The sequence below is a fragment of the Micropterus salmoides genome, unplaced genomic scaffold (genome assembly GCF_014851395.1).
Source record: "Micropterus salmoides isolate LMB-PRFRI ecotype aquatic unplaced genomic scaffold, ASM1485139v1 Ms_hic_scaffold_10, whole genome shotgun sequence".
Classification (NCBI taxonomy): domain Eukaryota; kingdom Metazoa; phylum Chordata; class Actinopteri; order Centrarchiformes; family Centrarchidae; genus Micropterus; species Micropterus salmoides.
Genome location: NW_024040041.1, coordinates 582,546 through 600,042, shown reverse-complemented (window position 1 = coordinate 600,042; position 17,497 = coordinate 582,546). Strand labels below are relative to the sequence as shown.

Sequence of the window (17,497 nt, the reverse complement as noted above, 5' to 3'; positions counted from 1 at the left end):
TCTCATCAGTGTATTCAGTACGTGTTCAGTGGTGCGCTGTCAAGAAGGGAGGCAAATTCAAACACCATGCTTGCACACACATTTCCAACAAAAGACTGACCAGGAGAAAAAGATGGGATGGTTTTTTCTGATAGTTTGGGGTCTTCAATTAGCATATCAACAGTCCTTATGAGCAAAGCAGTAGTATCGTAGTGTGTTGTTATGGCCGTCCTAGCATGTTTGTGTCCCCTCCTCAAGTGGCAGAAAAGGTTGTAAATCATTAGGTAATAGTTTCCAGGCCTGTAATTAGCTTATAATGTCCACTGAAATAGGTAATAATAAAAATCTCCTTTTAAACCCAAGTAATTGATTGTTGTAAAATGTTGAGAAAGGGTTTGTTATTCTGATTCTAAATTCTACAATAATATAATATAGTGTGCAAGTGTGCATGCGCCAACCGTGCATGCAATCACTGTTGCTGTTTACATTCCACTCTCTGCCAACCCGACGTTGGCATGTAACGCCATCCACACCGCCATTGCTGAACTCCAGACTCAACACCTGAGTGCCCTTATAGTAATCTCGGGTGACAACCACGTCACCACGACCACCAGACTAACTGACTTCGCCACAGACCACAACCTGGTCCACATCATTCCCTGCTATGTGCCTGTGGTGAAAAGGCTACAAGGATAGTGAAGGGATGATCGGAGGAGCCTATGAGACACTTCAGGAATGTTTTGAGGTGAGAGACTAGGATGCACTCTGTGAGTCACATGGAGAGGACATAGATGGGCTTCCTGAGTGTATCTCAGACTACATAAACTTATATGTGGACTACACTGTCCCAGCAAAAACTGTCCATTGTTACTCAAACAACAAACCGTGGGTAACAAAGGACATCAAGGACATCCTGAATGCTAAGAGGAGGGCTTTCAGAGATGGGAATAGGGAGGAGGTGAGGGCCATTCAGGGAGACCTGAAGGTGAAGATCACGGAGGCTAAGGAGAAGTACAGGAGGAAGCTGGAGCTTAAACTCCAGCAGAACAACATGAGGGAGGTCTGGAGCGGCATGAGGAACATCACTGGCTTCAGACCGAATGGCAGCAGAGGAGTTGAAGGCAGCTTGGACAGGGCCAACGAACTTAATCTGTTCTTTAACAGATTTGACTCAATGGCTCCTTCCCATCCCCCCACTAACTCAGCTGCTGTCTGCCCTCAAACACCTCCAACCCCCCCTCCTCTGGCTTTCAGGTTAACAGCTCTCTCCAGTCTGATGACTCCTCCCCTCCCCCACCTGTAACCTCTGTGGGCCTCACTGCCGACCAGGTGAGAAGACAGCTGAGGAGACTCCACTCCAACAAGGCTGCAGGCCGTGAAGGTGTCCGCCCCGGGGTGCTCAAAGCCTGTGCTCCCCAGCTATGTGGAGTCCTTCACCATGTCTTCAACCTGAGCCTGAGTCTCCAAAGGGTCCCTGTGCTGTGGAAGACATCTTCTCTCGTTCCTGTGCCAAAGACGCCACGTCCCAGTGACTCCAAGGACTTCAGACCTGTGGCACTGACCTCCCACATCATGAAGACCCTGGAGAGACTGGTTCTGGATCAGCTGCGGCCCATGGTCAGGCCTCTTCGGGACCCCCTCCAGTTCGCATACCAGCCGCATCTATTTTCTGAGGAGGCTGAGGTCCTTCAACATCTGCAGGACGATGCTGAGGATGTTTTATGAATCTGTGGTGCTATCCTGTTTGCTGTTGCATGCTGGGGCAGCAGGCTGAGGGTAGCGGACGCTAACAGACTCAACAAACTGATACGCAAGGCCAGTGACATTGTGGGGGTGGAGCTGGACACTCTGTCGGTGGTGTCAGAGAGGAGGATGCTGTCCAAGCTACATGTCATCTTGGGCAGTGTCTCCCATGACTTGCTGCTCAAACACAGAAGCACTTTCAGTGACAGACTCATTCCCCCAAAATCCACCACTGAGCGCCAAAGGAAGTGATTCCTGCTTGTGGCCATCAAACTTTATAACTCCTCCCTCTGACACAGACACTTAGTTATTATACTGGACTTTATTATGTGTTTTATGCAATATTATCTGTTTTATAATTATTGTGCATTGTTTATTCTCTGCTGCTATTTATTCACTACTGTTCACCATAACAATTTAATACCATAATGATTCTTATAATAATGTAAATATTGTACATACCCACACTCCTTTATATTTTTCTTTATATTTATATTCTCATATTTAAATACTCTTTATTCCACCTACTTTATATTATTATTTATGTTCCTGATGCCTTGATAAGTGTGTAACTGTGACAAAAGAATTTCCCCCTGGGGATCAATAAAGTATTTCTGATTCTGATAAATCTTTACCACAACCAACCACATCAAATGTTTCTTCACTTTCAAGTTCTTCTTCTGAAAAAGAAAATGTTGCAATACTTATTTGGAAGCAACTGAGGGGACAGATCAATGGAAGTAGAACAAAAATGAAATTTTGGGCCTGGGACCAAACAGGCTAATAATTAACTAAACTATAGCCTACATCATATCCTCTTGAGACCCCTGAAAAACATTTTGCCTCCATTTCTCTCATTCAACAGTTTACAGAGGTGAAACCTGTGAGACAGTTTTTCAGTGACATGCACTTAATTGAACCTTTTAATTTGTTTAAAATTAAATGCAAGTTGCTTCAGGAAACATGATTGGGAGGATTTGATTGCCTTGACTTAAAACCTGACCTAGTAAAGCAGTTACCTGGGCTCGCTTGTGGCAGCCTGTGAGCGTGTCTGGAGCCGCTGCTCGGTTACATAAGCAGCAGACAGAGCGGCTGTGTGCACGGCGCTGCTCCAGCTGCCCTGTCCTATCTCTTTAAATGAGACAGAGCTGTTCCGCTCTGCGTGAGTGTGGACAAATTACGAAACAGAGAGGGCCACTCTGTTGTGTAGGAGAACTAGGAGATCGAAAACACAACAGAGAAGATACTTTGCTTCAATTTGAACGGTTCTGAAGAGGAGGCTGTGTCTCGGTTGTCATCTAGGCTACGTTTGACTTATTCTGATTTTGGACCCGGTGCTCTTCTCGTAGGCCTATGTATGGGCTCGGTAGGCGCATCTTTCGCCTCCCGATAGGACATGACGGGCAGGGCTACCTCCTAATAATTATTTATTTCGCTCTCTCTGCGCCGCAGCATTGGGAGAAACGTGATAGAGAAGCAGCAACAACAGCGTGCTGATCATGGATTAATGCCCGAGTGAATTTTCATCCGAGAGGTAAGGGATGCTGCGAAAAAAGATGTGGGTGCAAAATGTGTGTAGCACGTCTGTGCTTGTTATGGATTATGGGGTGGCGGGTGATGGCAGCAGCATCCACACTGCGGCTCCTCCGCCTCGACTGCAGAGAGATCGGGGTGATGTTGGTGAATGGCGCTGGGTGTTCAGGTCTTTGTGTGCATGCTGGGGCCTTTGAGAGACGGAGCTGATCAGCCGCATCGAGCTGCGTATTATTAACAAACACAATGACGTCAGCGTCTGTCAATGACGCAATGTCTTTCGTTCTCATTTGTTCAGCAGTGTGATTTCTTTCTATCATTGTGTAACCAGGTGTTTTCTGTGTTTTTGTCATGGTTCCACCCCTGATGCGCTGTCATCGCTTTGTAGGCCTCTGTGGGCTCCATCACATGTTTCTATAGCTTCTAATGTTAAAGATGACAGTGATGATGATAGAGATTCACTGGACATCTTATACAATTCTAGCCCTTTGTCTTTGAAGTAGCTTTAAGGTTGAAAAAAATCCTGTCAGTGGCCTGTATTTGAAAACCTTGTGATTTGATGTAGAATTTAGAAGAGTTGCGTGGATTTGAACATCTTTTGGCTGTAAAGCCTACATTTATAATGACCGACCAAATGAGGGTGCTGATGAGGATAGTGTCAATTGTTACATTAGGATTTTTCAAACTCCATCCCTCTGAGTTTGTAGCTCAGGCTTAATGTAATAAATTCACTCTCCAACCCTGTACTGAGTTAACATTAAAATATGATATCATATGGGGTCATTTCTCAGACTTGACAAAGCTCCCCCGGGAGGGACGTGCGGGTGATATGTAATGAGCTATAAATTGTAGTAAGTTGGAAAGTGGCTAATGAACCTTACAGCTGTGTAAATGTTTGAGGATGAATAACAGTTGTGAGCAGGGGTGCCGGCAGGAATTTTGGGCCCCATGACAAAAAATCAAATTGGCCCACAATGCATGTGATATATACATATATACTGTGTATACACAGTATATATATTAAAATACACCATATACCAATAAATGACACTAACACTACAGAACATTGACCCAAATTACCTACAGTTCTGTATCACCACCACTTGATTACAGACATTAGATATGATAGATTTTTGTGTGTGTGCAAGCTTCTCAAATAAATTGGAATTTAATGTTGGGAATAATAAAGTCTGTATCTGTAGATGTAAATGAATGTATAACAAACTGAATTATTATAATATTGTCTGTAACTTACATGCAGTTTCCAGCTGTCCAGCATCCAGTACAGACAGGAGTTTTTTTTTATTTCACAATGGTCATTATATGAGAAAATAATTTGTGTTTGAATTTCTGTCATTAAAAAATATTTCATTTTCTTTTTTGTTACGGTAAAAAGAGCAAGATAAGCAGAAAAATCCCCCAGCCTTCCTGGAATGATGCCAACTGGCATGTTATTAACACCATGCTCCTCACCTTCTTTACTGGGACAGGAAGGCTACAGTTATAGGGAGACTGGGTGTTGTTAGTCTGTTAAAAGGGGTAGGGACAACTATTTATTATGAATATCTTATATATATATATATATATATATATATATATATATATATATATATATATATATATGTATACACTCAATGATGATGGTTTATCAAATGTATAATAAAATAGAATTTTCTATTAGTTTTTACCTATTTTTTGGGGCCCTTGGAATTGTCCTAACTTTTCCCCCCTATAAGGCACCCCTGGTTGTGAGTAAACATTATGAAAGACTAACACCACTTTCCTTAATAGGCTAGCATTACCTGGCTAACATCTGCATTTAGCTTTGCTAGTCAACTGTCAAGAGCCAAAAAGAGGCTTAAAACGAAAAATACTGCCAACAGGGTTTGTACAACATGCCTGTTCCATCATCCAAGAGCTCAAATGAAAAACAGCACACTGCAAAAACACAGGAGATTCACAACAATTTTAAAAGTAGTGGATTACCACCCTTGAGCCCATCTTCCAAGAATATGACCATTAACTTGGTATGTGAAGTGCTGACAGGGGTGGAGAGAAAATGAAAAAAGCTTTAAATGGATCCCAGAGCAAGTGTTACAACTGTGAAAGAGAAGTAAGGGTGCTGAGAACTATAGGAGAAGATGGAAGCTACATCTGTATGGCATGACAGAGTTAGCTACAGAGGATGTCAGACGTGAGAACATCAAACTTCTTGCAATACTCGTTCCCGAGAATAAGGAAAATATCGGTTTACTTATTGAAACATAGAGTATAGAGTAGGTGTGCTTTGTGATAATGCAGTTTGACCAGCTATTGTCCATTTCACCATGCACAGTTTCAGAAACAACATATGGAAGAATACTCAGGACAACAGGATGCTAAAAAAAAAGAAAATACAAGTTAAGGAGTACCTTACAAACTCTGACAAGCTAAAAAGACACAAGCAAGGAAAGTCGTTTTTCATGAACCAGACACATATTGACAAGAAGGACACTGGGTTATCCTTATTTTAAAGGAATATTTCACCACTGGAAAGATGTTCATAAAACTGTGCTGTCTATGCATTAGAAAGACGCAGATGTTTTTGAAATAGGTGTTACGTGACCAGAGAAAACAGAAAAAAGGGCTGTAATATTCCCTTTTGCTCAAAAGGTAGAAAACCTAGGCTTGGGGGGTATTACAGTATACCAGGGTATTTAGAAATCTCCCGAGCCTCTCTCAGACTACAGTGACGACACCACAGCTAACAACATGCAGTCCATTAACACCACAAAACAACTGGCTACCAGCAAAACGCAGACTCCAACATAAACTCCCCGTAAGGATAAAAACAACAGCAAAGTTTTATGTGCTGAAGCCCATCAGACCAAACGAGATTCAGACGATGTCGAGTGAAAATGCAGTGAACATCAGAAAGGCTGGAGAGAAAAGTTAGCTCACTGGCTAATGCCGAATCACATTACTATCCTGTGTACCGCCAGAATTAAGTGTTGATTTAACCTGCACGAAATGATGTAACGGTAAAAAGCAAATGTGGAGTGGTTTGTTTACTAGCCTATAGTAATGCAAGGCATGGGCAGCCAGCTAATGCTACATTAGCTCAGACCTGCCACTGTTTGCTTTGTAATGTTCAATTTAGATTTATTGTCTTTTTACCGATACTCAGGTACGCAGCTTCTCCACCTCTCAGTCGCTGTGGCTAATATGACCCACATAATATACAACACTGCAACAAAATGGCGACAACGACACAAAGGAAGAAAGTTCAGAATCAGAATCAGCTTTATTGCCAGGTATGTGTACACATACTTGTACATTGTTCATGATGTGCTTACTCATACAAAAATGCAATATCACAATAATAAAATAAAATAAAATCAGACACAGAATTCACAAATATACACACTATGAACAAAAACAATATAGACATATTGACAAATAGTGCAGTCAGCAGAGTGCAAAGGATGCAGGAGTACGTACATGTCAGAGGTGGATGGATTCCACAGCAGACACAGGGCTGTTGAGTATCGTGATGGAGGGCAGAGTGGGGGGATCCTCCTGAAGTCCATGATAATCTCCACAGTTTTGAGCGTGTCAAGCTCCAGGTTGATCAACCTCCCGTCTGTAGGCAGAACTCAGCGAACTTCAGGAGTCTGACAGATGGGTCTCCTGAGGTGCCGTCGTTGGTGTAGAGGGAGAAGAGCAGGGGGGAGAGTACACACCCCTGGGGGGCGCCAGTGCTAACAGTCCGGGTGCTGGATGTGGTGTTTTCCAGCCTCACCTGCTGACTCCTGTCAGCCAGGAAGTTTGTGATCCACTGACAGGTGGAGGCTGGCACAGTGAGCTGGGTGAGTTTGGTGCGGAGGATGTCCGGGATGCAGTCCTAAGTTGACTGCATCATCCACTGATCTCTTAGCCCTGTAGGCAAACTGCAGGGGGTCCTTCAGGTGGGCCAACACCAGTCTTTTAAAGGACTTCATGACTACAGATGTCAGGGCGACAGGCCTGTAGTCATTTAGTCCAGAGATGGAGGGTTTTTTGGGGACCGGGATGATTGTGGAGCATTTGAAGCAGGAGGGAACTTCACACAGCTCCACTGATCTGTTGAGGCAGGATGGAGACACACCGTATGGACCAGGAGCCTTTCTGATCTTCTGCCTTTGGAAGAGGTGGCTCACGTCCTCTTCACAGATCATGAGTGCAGGCTTTTCAAACCTACAATAAAAGCCATTCAGCTCGTCAGACAGTCGTTGAGCACCAGCAGAGTTGGGGGATGGTCTCCTGTAGTTGGTGAGTGTCCGCAGGCCTCTCCACACTGACGCAGGGTCATTGGCTGCTTTTCAGTTCAGCTCCTCTTTGCTGCTTTGACCCCCTTTGTCAGAGTGTTCCTGGCCTGGTTGTACAGGACTCTGTTCCCACTTCTGAAGGCCTCCTCCTTGGCCTGACGAAGCTGCCTGAGTTTCGCTGTGAACCAGGGTTTTTGGTTGTTGTATGTGTAGAAGGTTTTAGTCGGCACACACGTCCTCACAAAAACTGAAAGAACAGTTTTAGCAGATTTCAGTCGCTGCCTGTATGTTGGGATAAGATGAACCAGACAGTGATCAGAGAGTCTCAAGGCTGCACAGAGAACAGAGCGATAGGCGTCCTTTAATGTAGTGCAGCAGTGGTCCAGTGTGTTAGTGTCCCTGGTGGGACACTTAATATGCTGTCTGTACTTTGGAAGTTCGTGGCTGAGGTTTGCTCTGTTGAAGTCCCCAAGAACAATGAGCAGGGAGTCTGGATGTTTTTTCTCCACGTTAGTTATCTGGTCGGCCAGGTGTAGTAACGCCTCACTAACACAGGCCTGAGGTGGAATGTAAACAGCGACCAGAACAAACGAGGAAAACTCCCACGGTGAATAAAAAGGTTTATAGTTTATAAATAATGTCTCTAGGTGAGGACTGCATGATTTCTTCAACACTGTGACATCTGTGCACCAACCTTCGTTTATATAGAAACACCTGTCCCCCTGTTTTTCCCGTGAGCTCCCTTTCGCGATCCATGTGGAGATAAAATTCCGGTAGGTGAAGTGCGCTGTCCGGGATGTGCTCAGAGAGCCAAGATTCGGTGAAACAGAGGGTCCAAGTTAGTTCTGTTGAGGAGCAGAGAGTGCCTGCACGTTTTCCCCTGCGCCGTTTCCGAAGGATCCCAAACAGAGCTGCTGCTCCTCCAACTAATAACTCCGGGAAAGTTTCGGGTCCGTTAAGAAGCGGTGGAATAGTATGAGCAGTTGAAAGTCCAATATTTAAGAGCTCTTCTGTGGTAAATGTTACCAGAGAGAGACGGCAGAAAACAGCCTTTATAAACAAAAACACTAAAAGCACTACAGAGTGTAATCCAGAGGCGGCCGTCTGCGGCGCCATCTTGTTTATCTTCTGTTATAAAGTGTAGCAACAATCTCATTTATAATATTCAGTCCAGCTCACTAACCGTTTCATTTTCGTCCAATACATTTAGCTGTGCTCACATTGCTGAGCCTCTGGTGATAGATACACAGAGAGTATATTTATTATATATTCATTTAGCTGATGCTTTTATCCAAAGCGACTTACAATTGCTATAAATGTCAGAGGTCGCACGCCTCTGGAGCAGCTAGGGGTTAAGTGTCTTGCTTAGGGACGCATTGGTGAGCCCGTTCTCATCCGAGGGCGTCATATACCGACGATTTGAGAAAGGGTCACAAAGCGTAGTTATTTGTTGTAGTAACACAGCCTGAACATGTCTGGAGAAAAGCCACAGCTTGCATGCTGGTGTTTCTTCTTTCATTGCAGGATTTCTGTATGAAAGCGGTTGTGTTTCGGATTTCGAGTTCAAGCGACCACGCGTATGAGCACACGCCTGGTTGCAATCTTAAAACCGCAGTGCTAGTGGCCGCTGGAAACTCCATAATGCCCCTTTAAGTTGTGTGTGTGTGTGTGTAGCATGAAGGGACTCCACATTTAGTTTCATCATACAACTTTGTGCTGTATAATGACAAATAAACAACCTTATACCTTGTAGAAATTTTAAATGACCCTGACACCTTTCCATGTGCACATCTCCAAACACATTATTACTGGATCATATTGTGAGCTTACAATCATGTCTCTATGTCTGGTATTTTTTTTATCTTCAGTTGCTTTTGTCCCTGTCAGATTTAAGCTGAACAAATATATTTAAAATTTAAAGTAGGCTCCAGCCCAACACACAGTAAGACTTTTTGTAAATGGCCATCCTGATGCAGCTGTTTGGTTAAAGTAGGAAGCTAAAGGCAGACCTCCCAAAAACTCAAAACAAGATAAATGAAAGAAAATATAATTGCCTTATGCCCATGATGATGTTGGTGAATACACAAAGTAAATACAGACATGGCAAACATCAAGTCCTGCTGGTTGTAGTCCTGTCAGAGCTGGGGGCCGAGGCTGCGGCCTGGTCAAAGGATGGATATTTGGATTTAAATGTATTAACCTGTCATCTATCTAAAAAGGAAGCAAAATCTTCACATTGTGGTGTGGAGGTGATGAGAGCCTGGCATATCAATCCATGTATGGTTCGTTCTTTCATTATTTAGTTTCAAAACCAAATCAGAAGAAGAGATTTCCATTTTAAAACTAAAACAGATAAACAGAAAAAAAAAACAGACATCGTTTTTTGTTTTAAATGTAAATGCTCCGTACTTGTATAGCGCCTTTCTAGTCTTTTCGACCACTCAAAGCGCTTTTACACTACATCTGCATTCACCAGTCACACACATTCATACACTGAGCCTAAGTGCTCAAACGGAAACTAACATTCACACTCACTCATACACTGGCGGAATAGCCGCCAGGGGCAATTCGGGGTTCAGTATCTTGCCCAAGGACACTTCGACTTGCAACCAGGGGGAGCCAGGATTGAACCGCCGACCTTCCGATTAACGGCTAACCCGCTCTACCTCCTGAGCCACAGCCGCCCCCAAAACCAAAATTTGTTTTAAAAAAAATTTTGGTTTTAAAGCCAAAATGTAAAAATATTGATATTGATGATATTTATATATATATATATATGTATATATTTAATGAGCCTGATTTGTGTAGCTTTGTGTGTTACACGTGATAAACCGGCAGCAGATACACTTGGGCAATGGCAGTGCCTGATTTAATGTAATTAAGATGAGCTTGAACATCAACATAAGTGGGTTTTTAGTTAATATTGGCTCAACTTTCAGTTTGTAGCCTAACAGCAACTGGAACAGGAATGCTATACTGAGAATCCTCCGTTTTTTTAAGATTTCTCAAATTAATTCATTGATTGCTTAGTTCAGTACATCCAATGGTAGGCCTACACACCAAACATGAACTGTTATTAGTTTATTCAGCTAGCTGTATATTAAGAATCATACACAGATTAAAACGTTCGGTAATTTTTGTTCAGCCTCTCTAGGCTACTTTGATCCTTTATTTTCTTTGTGAGATGGAATAATTTAGTAAGTTGTGCGGTGCTGCAGAGAGCCTCCAGCTGCAGGAACACATGGGTTATGCGGAAAATCACTAGCTCAGACTTCATCCAGCAAGAGGGAACGACCTCTGAGCGTCCAGTGTGCCGGTTCCACTGGCAACACAACTCATAGTAGGGTGAACGGAGAGGGAGCGGGGAGCTGGAGTGTACAGGGTGAGGGAGAGGAGGTCGCACACTGGACGTAGCCTCGAGAAAAAAAACCCTTGATAAACATATTCGGGTATTTTCTTAGATTGCTCAGGTAACCAGCTGCTTCAGATCAGCCCAAAACAAAATGCTTCCTTCATGCTGAGTGAAATTTTGAGTGTTTGAGGCTCTGTAATATAGTGCTCACTTCTACAATCATATTCGCCACAGTTGATATGAGGTACGATACGTCCTGGAAAGAAATAGCCTTATTTAAAATTAAATATAAAAATATTTAGCCTAATATTGACTTTTTGTTTCACAGGATACACGAACACAAGTCTCCAAATTCAAAGGTTCTGGCCCTCCTTTCAGCCAAACCATGTTCTAACTGAGTCTTTTCTGTTAAATATCATATACCTGCCTTTACCGTCACAAACTGAGCTACAGGGCTTCCCCCACTGCGCTGATCTATGACGCTATAGGGATCCCCAGTGCGTTACAAACAGACACCGAAAGGCCTTGACCTTGCCATATGTGACAAGTCGGGGAGTGAGAACGGGTTGTAGGGATACAACACCGGTCAAAGATTGAACAAAACGTAGCTCCTTTGTTTTCAGTTATGGCTTTAAAACAGAAAAACTAAACAGATGTCTGTTTTTTTGTTTGTAGTTTATACCATTTTTCCGTTTTGGTTTTTGGTTTTAAAAGATTTGGTTTTGAAACGAAATAATGAAAGAACGAACCATACACATTCATATAAATGGTCAACAAAGTATAGTATAGTATATAATTAATGTAATTGTTAGAGATTAAATTAGAAAAATTAGCTCATCTTGCATTTCTAATTGCTTTATTAAAATTAATGTCAAAATTAATTAATTTTTTAAATTTTGTGAGAGATATCGCCAGTCTATTATTAAAAGTGTTGATTAAGTCATCGCACGCAAGGGGGAGGGTTGGTGGGGACATGTTACTAACATGAATTGTGTTTCCGTGGTTGTGAGTGGGACCATAAACATGCTGTGTTAAATTCATGGAGTTCAGCACCTTTAAAAATTCAGTGACTTGTGAGTTGGCTGTATCTTCCATATGCAAGTTAAAATCCCCTAGGACCACAGTGCTGACAATTGATAGCGTTTCTGTGAACAACTCTAAAAAGACACATTGTTTGGGTGTTGTATGTAGATGGTTATGACTATGGATTTTCACCAAAGTTACTGTAAGTCATAAACCATGAAACATTTCTTCTGCAGTTGCTTCACTTCCTGTGGAGTCAACAAGCATAAATACGGACAATGCCACTTGCAAACCCACATTTTATCGGAGGTAGTTTTAACACGTTATAAGCATTCTGCTGCCACCTAGCATCTGCAGGTATCAAGTGCATCCTTATCAGCTGCCACTAGCGGTGCGGTTTTAGGATTGCAACCAGATGTGTACTCATGAGCGAGCAAAATCCAAAACAACCGCTTTCATACAGTGATCCCACAATAAAAAAATGCAGTAACATCGACATGCCGGCAGTGGCTTTTCACCATAGACCAGCGAATCCCTAAGTGTGTTGCGAAAAGAATGACAGGAAAAATGTAATGCTGGTCTAGTAGTGTAACAACTACAACAATAATTTTTTTGGTGGAATTTTTTTGGATTGATTGCAAAGTTTAACCATCACAGTATGAGAAAAGGTTTACTGCCACTGTTACTTTTTAAATGAAATAAATATATAACACTACATCGTGATGCAGAATTGCAATGAAAAGAAGACAGATGCATGCTGTGTTTAGGCACAGTGAGTGGGTATGGAGAGAGCGACTGACTTAAAAGCCGTAACTTTCAAGAGTGTCATTGAGTGAAGCCCCCTAGCTGTGAGCTTTGGGCATGTTCACTGGTGTAACAGGGACACTGGGCTGCTTGTCATCATATAAACAAGAGGCGGAATTAGCAGCAGACATGAACAAGTCTACTGTCAGCAGAGCGACATATTTTACAAATGAGCAAACTGTAACACAGAAATACGACATAGACAGAAATTCGCAGACAGTGTGATGATGAACAGGCGTAGTCTATAATAATGTGTTGATTTGACGTGTTCTTATGAGCTGTATGAAAATATCAGCCTTATTCTTTCAGCTTGGCTGAGTTGGCGTTTCCACATTAAAAGACTCTGAAGAAGTGGTCGTTCCACCTCACTTTAAAAAACTTCTCATCACTTCAAAAATGACATTAATTTATTTAACACACTCAAAAGTGTTCCAAACATTATTCTAAATTAACTTCATAAAGCAATGAAACTCAAAATCCATTCATGCCATAAAATGTGCTCAGATAGTGGCTGAAAGACTGAATCTCAACATTTAGGCTACTGAAAACTCACCCATTACCTGCGCTCACATCGCCAAAAGGTGGGACGGAACATGACCAGTCTCTGTAGTAGGCCAATAAGAAAGCTACTAACCTAAAATAAATAGCCTACGTTCACATTAAAATTTAGTATTTCAATATCCCTACCAATCTACTGATAATATTCAGCCTTACATTAGAAAAATGAAACCCATTTATTTTAACAGCTGTGACAGGCTGTGTGAAACGGACTGGGAGCAAATAAAAAATATTAAACACATTTCAAAGCAGTAAGTAGGCTCAGCCTACTGTAAAAACCTGTAAGCAACAATAGCCTAAGGCTTTTAATCAGTCTCCATAGGATGATATTGCTATAGCTTACAAGAGTTTCTCTGTATCACCACAGCAAACATAAAGGAGTTTTAAAACAGTCCGTGGGATTTCCTACAGATGGTAATGTCATTTTCCCAGAGAGCTGATTGGTCAGTAGCGTTTTCATAGTGTTGATCTCTTATCTGGAACATAACCTGCTCCGGAGCAGGTTAGCCGTTCAGTATAAGTTACCATGGCGATCTACCCCGGTAAGAAGTGAACCACCTTTGTGGTGCTGAAAACCCAGGGTTAACCTCTAAGTTACCTGGATAAGCTCAAATCCTTCTTCGTGGTACAGGCCCCTGGGGGAGGAGGAGCAACAATGTGACATTTGAAAGTGCATTATTTTCAATGTCAAAATGTATGTCTAACCCTAACCCTAACCCTTGAGCAGCTGTTGTCACAGTTCTGCTGAAGACGGAGCCACGGTGAATGAAAAAGACCAACAAAAGCCATTATTAAACATATGGCTCTTTTTCTTCTCTACCTTGATATCATCTGCTCATAAATTCCCTTTCTTCCACCTGAAATCCACTGGACTGCGAGCTCTCTTCTGACTTGTGTGCGTGCCACTTGTCCGTGCGGACAAGTTAGTTGTGGGGCAGTTGCATTGTACAGCACCAGCAACCGTAATTAAAAGAACAGAAAGTTGTGAGTACTTGTCATAATTCGGCAGAAATGTTACATGTAAAGAGAACAATGACAAACTTGAGTCTCCCATGAAAATAGGGAGGATTAGCTCACCGGAGCTAACCTCTGTGGCTCTGTTTACTTCTGTACAACAGCGTGCTGCGTGTGACGTTGTGTTATTCTAAGCATGCGGGTCACTTTCAGGCCGTGAAGAGTACACATTGGACTCTGATATGGGCTACATTTAAACAACAGTGTGAACTGTCAAACAAAAAAAATTGGATCTTGGGAAACAGTCTGATTTGAGCATTAAGGCCTGCAGTCTGAACGTAGCCTGAGAGTGGCTAGGAACCTGGGGGTCAAGACTCAGTTTGGGAGCACGATTCAGTGAGCATCAGCTGCATTATCTCCCTGTGGTGCCTATAATAGAAGAAAAAGAATGACTTAAGATGGTTTGAGGACACCGCAAACTCAGCACAGAAAGGACCACAGGTGGATGAATTAGCAATTCACAAGTGATTGAATAAGAAGGCACTGGTGATCACCCCAATCAGTTGAGGCACATGGCCGCTCACCCTGAGTCATGGTAATGCTCGAGGTTTGTGCCTCTTTAAAGGAAGTTTTTCCTTGCCTTTATCGCTAAGTGCTTGCTCATGGTGGGAAATGTTTGGGTTTTGTTGTGAATTGGGGCTATATAAATAAAATAAAATTGAATTGAATAGTAATGGTGATAATAACTTTTAGATAAACATCTGTTGCTATTGGCACCGCCTTTTACAAAAGTTAGCTTAATACATTCCCCGCGCTTCCTTTTCCAATGCAGAGGAGTGTATTTCTGTCACGGATAGGCTTACATGTGCTTCAGCATTAAATGTGAAATAAATACATTAAGATCAAAATGTAGTGGTGTTTGAAGGAGCTACTGTTTGTAACATGAGCAGTAACATTATGGTCCACTGACACCTTTGACAATACCATACTCAAAACAAAGATGTGATTATAAAATGTATTAGTTTCAGGTGTGTGACAGTGATCCAACAGAAATAAGCCCCAAATCATTACTTTACAAGGCTGTGAGGAGTGAGGAGCTTTCTTGTCTTGATGTCAGTGGCCTCTGTTGTGATGATGGCTCTGATCTTGTTCTTCCTATTCAGCTGACTCTCAGGACCTGCATTACTCTGTGTAGCTGTTTGGCTGTGGCAGACCATGCCTCCTCATGGTTTCCGTTTGCCTGCAAGATCCCAAGGTATTTGTTGCTGTCCTGAACATCTCCAGTGTTGCCTTCTGGTAGTTCATCCCCCTTGGTTCTGATAATTTACCTTGATGACGGTTATTTATTCCTGGTTGTTCTTTTGGGGTGTTTTCCATGTTGCTCTTGTTCTTCTTCTCCTTCTTCTTGTCCTATTCTGAGAAAAAAATGTGGTTGTCTCAAGACAGGAGCTCCCACTGATTCCTTCTCTGCTTTGGCCATAAAGAAAAAAAAAAGAAACGTTACCCGTTAGTTACGGGCAGAAAAGCTAAATTGACCCCACTAACGAGCATAAAACATGGCTCAACAACATGGACATTTAAATAAACATTTAGCTCAACAGTCAAGGTTTGTTTTTAGCTTCACGCCATTAACATTAGCTAAAGGCTATGGGAATTCACACTTCTTAAATTAGCCTAGCAGCTAGCAGACTTTCCCTCTACTTAGAGCTTAACAAATTACATGTATAATATATACTATGTCTTACTTACCGCTGGTTTAAATTGCTGAATTGAAATTCCTGACACAACACCATGGCTGAATTTCAGTCTGCATGCACGTTTTGTTGAGAGCAGCTGATATTGCCTTAGCGACAGCATCAAGCTAGCACTTTCAGGCAGCTCTGCTGTACTTGCGGAAATGACGTCGTCGGCAGGCAATGTCATGTGGTTTCCAAAAACTGCCGAGTGACACAAGTCGATTTTCTTTCCACCGGCGGAAAGTTTGTTTCAACACTCCGTGTGTGAAGAACTGAGATCGACAAATACAAGCTGGACTCACAAATGCCTGTTCAAAAGTGACAAATTAGGAGGATATTCACAAATGCTTCTCAACAATTTCTAAATTAAAAGTGGACTCACATGCCTATTTGAAAGTTATACATGTTAGGAAGATATTCACAAATGTGGTTAATTTATTTGTAAATAATTAAATATATTCACAGATTTTTTTTTGTGTATTATCTGTTTTATATTTGCAAAATATTTTTGTGAATTTACAAATCTTCATTTTGTGTTTGTGGAAAGTGGTTTATATTTACAGATTACAATTTACACGGATCGCTCATCTGTTCACACAAATAATATTGAAAAAAATGACCTCGTTTTGGTGCCATCAATAAATAAATATTAGTTGTCTTATTCATCACGTTTCAAGTTAAACCAGATTTGACGCTTGAGACATAACATTACATTATAGGACCCGCTAATCTCGATAGCAGTATTGATTAGCTCGGACATTATTGAAAGTTAGTTGAAATTAAGAGAATTCAGTGTTATTTTAACATTCCATTGTGCACTACTAACACCTGGAGTGAAAAATCCTGAAAGTGTGGATCCTTAAGTTTCGTTTCTTTTGACACTGTCCGGTGTGACATTGACCACTCCCACTTTTCCGGTGAAGAAGCGCCTTCCAGAATCTGCAGTCGCCATTTTCTCTGTCGATGTGGTAAGTTTTATTTGATAAAATTGAATGTTTTAGGTTGAAATTAGCATAAGTATCAATAAGTGTGAAGTTATTTGCGGTCATATTACAATGTATATTTTGTAAGTGTCAAATTCCATTTTAAACTGTGTTTTGTCAAACTGGTCGATTGTTGCATAACATTAACGTTAGCAGAAGGAGAATATAATGAACATTATCCAATAATATGCTTACTTTTTAATAAACGTGTTTTTCTATCTTTTCACTTGCAAATGTCTTAGTCTGGTCTGCTTGGGGAAATTTGAGAGGCAGGGGAGGTCAGTGTGAGCATAGGTATGTGAAGTTCCCTTGTTGTAATGTGTCTATATTGTGGTCAGTGGTGAGTTATGGTAATGTTAGTTGTTTTGGTTTAACGTTAGTTACAGCCTCGCAAGCGATAATTACCACTGGCAGCGTTAAGTGCTTCTTTGAGCCTTATTAGTAAAGCATGGCGGCTCAGGCATTCTCAGGCATGGCTCTCTGTATTCTTCCTTTCAGTGGCCAATTAACGTTAGCGACAGACCGCAGATTTGGGTAACGTTAAGT

At 41.8% G+C, this 17,497-nt stretch overlaps 1 protein-coding gene across 3 annotated transcripts in view; it reads left to right on the top strand.

The window, feature by feature from the left end:
• The first annotated feature begins 2,817 nt into the window (after positions 1–2,817).
• The window catches only part of fbxl16 (F-box and leucine-rich repeat protein 16), an 81,034-nt gene continuing 66,354 nt past the window's right edge, over positions 2,818–17,497 (top strand). For 2 of the 3 annotated variants that reach the window (XR_005447423.1, XM_038739011.1), the window contains exon 1: positions 2,819–3,256. The gene's annotated coding sequence lies outside the window, so the exon portion shown is untranslated. Of the gene's footprint in view, positions 3,257–15,395; positions 15,488–17,497 lie in introns of all 3 variants that reach the window. The other variant, XM_038739021.1, reaches the window with a different exon arrangement.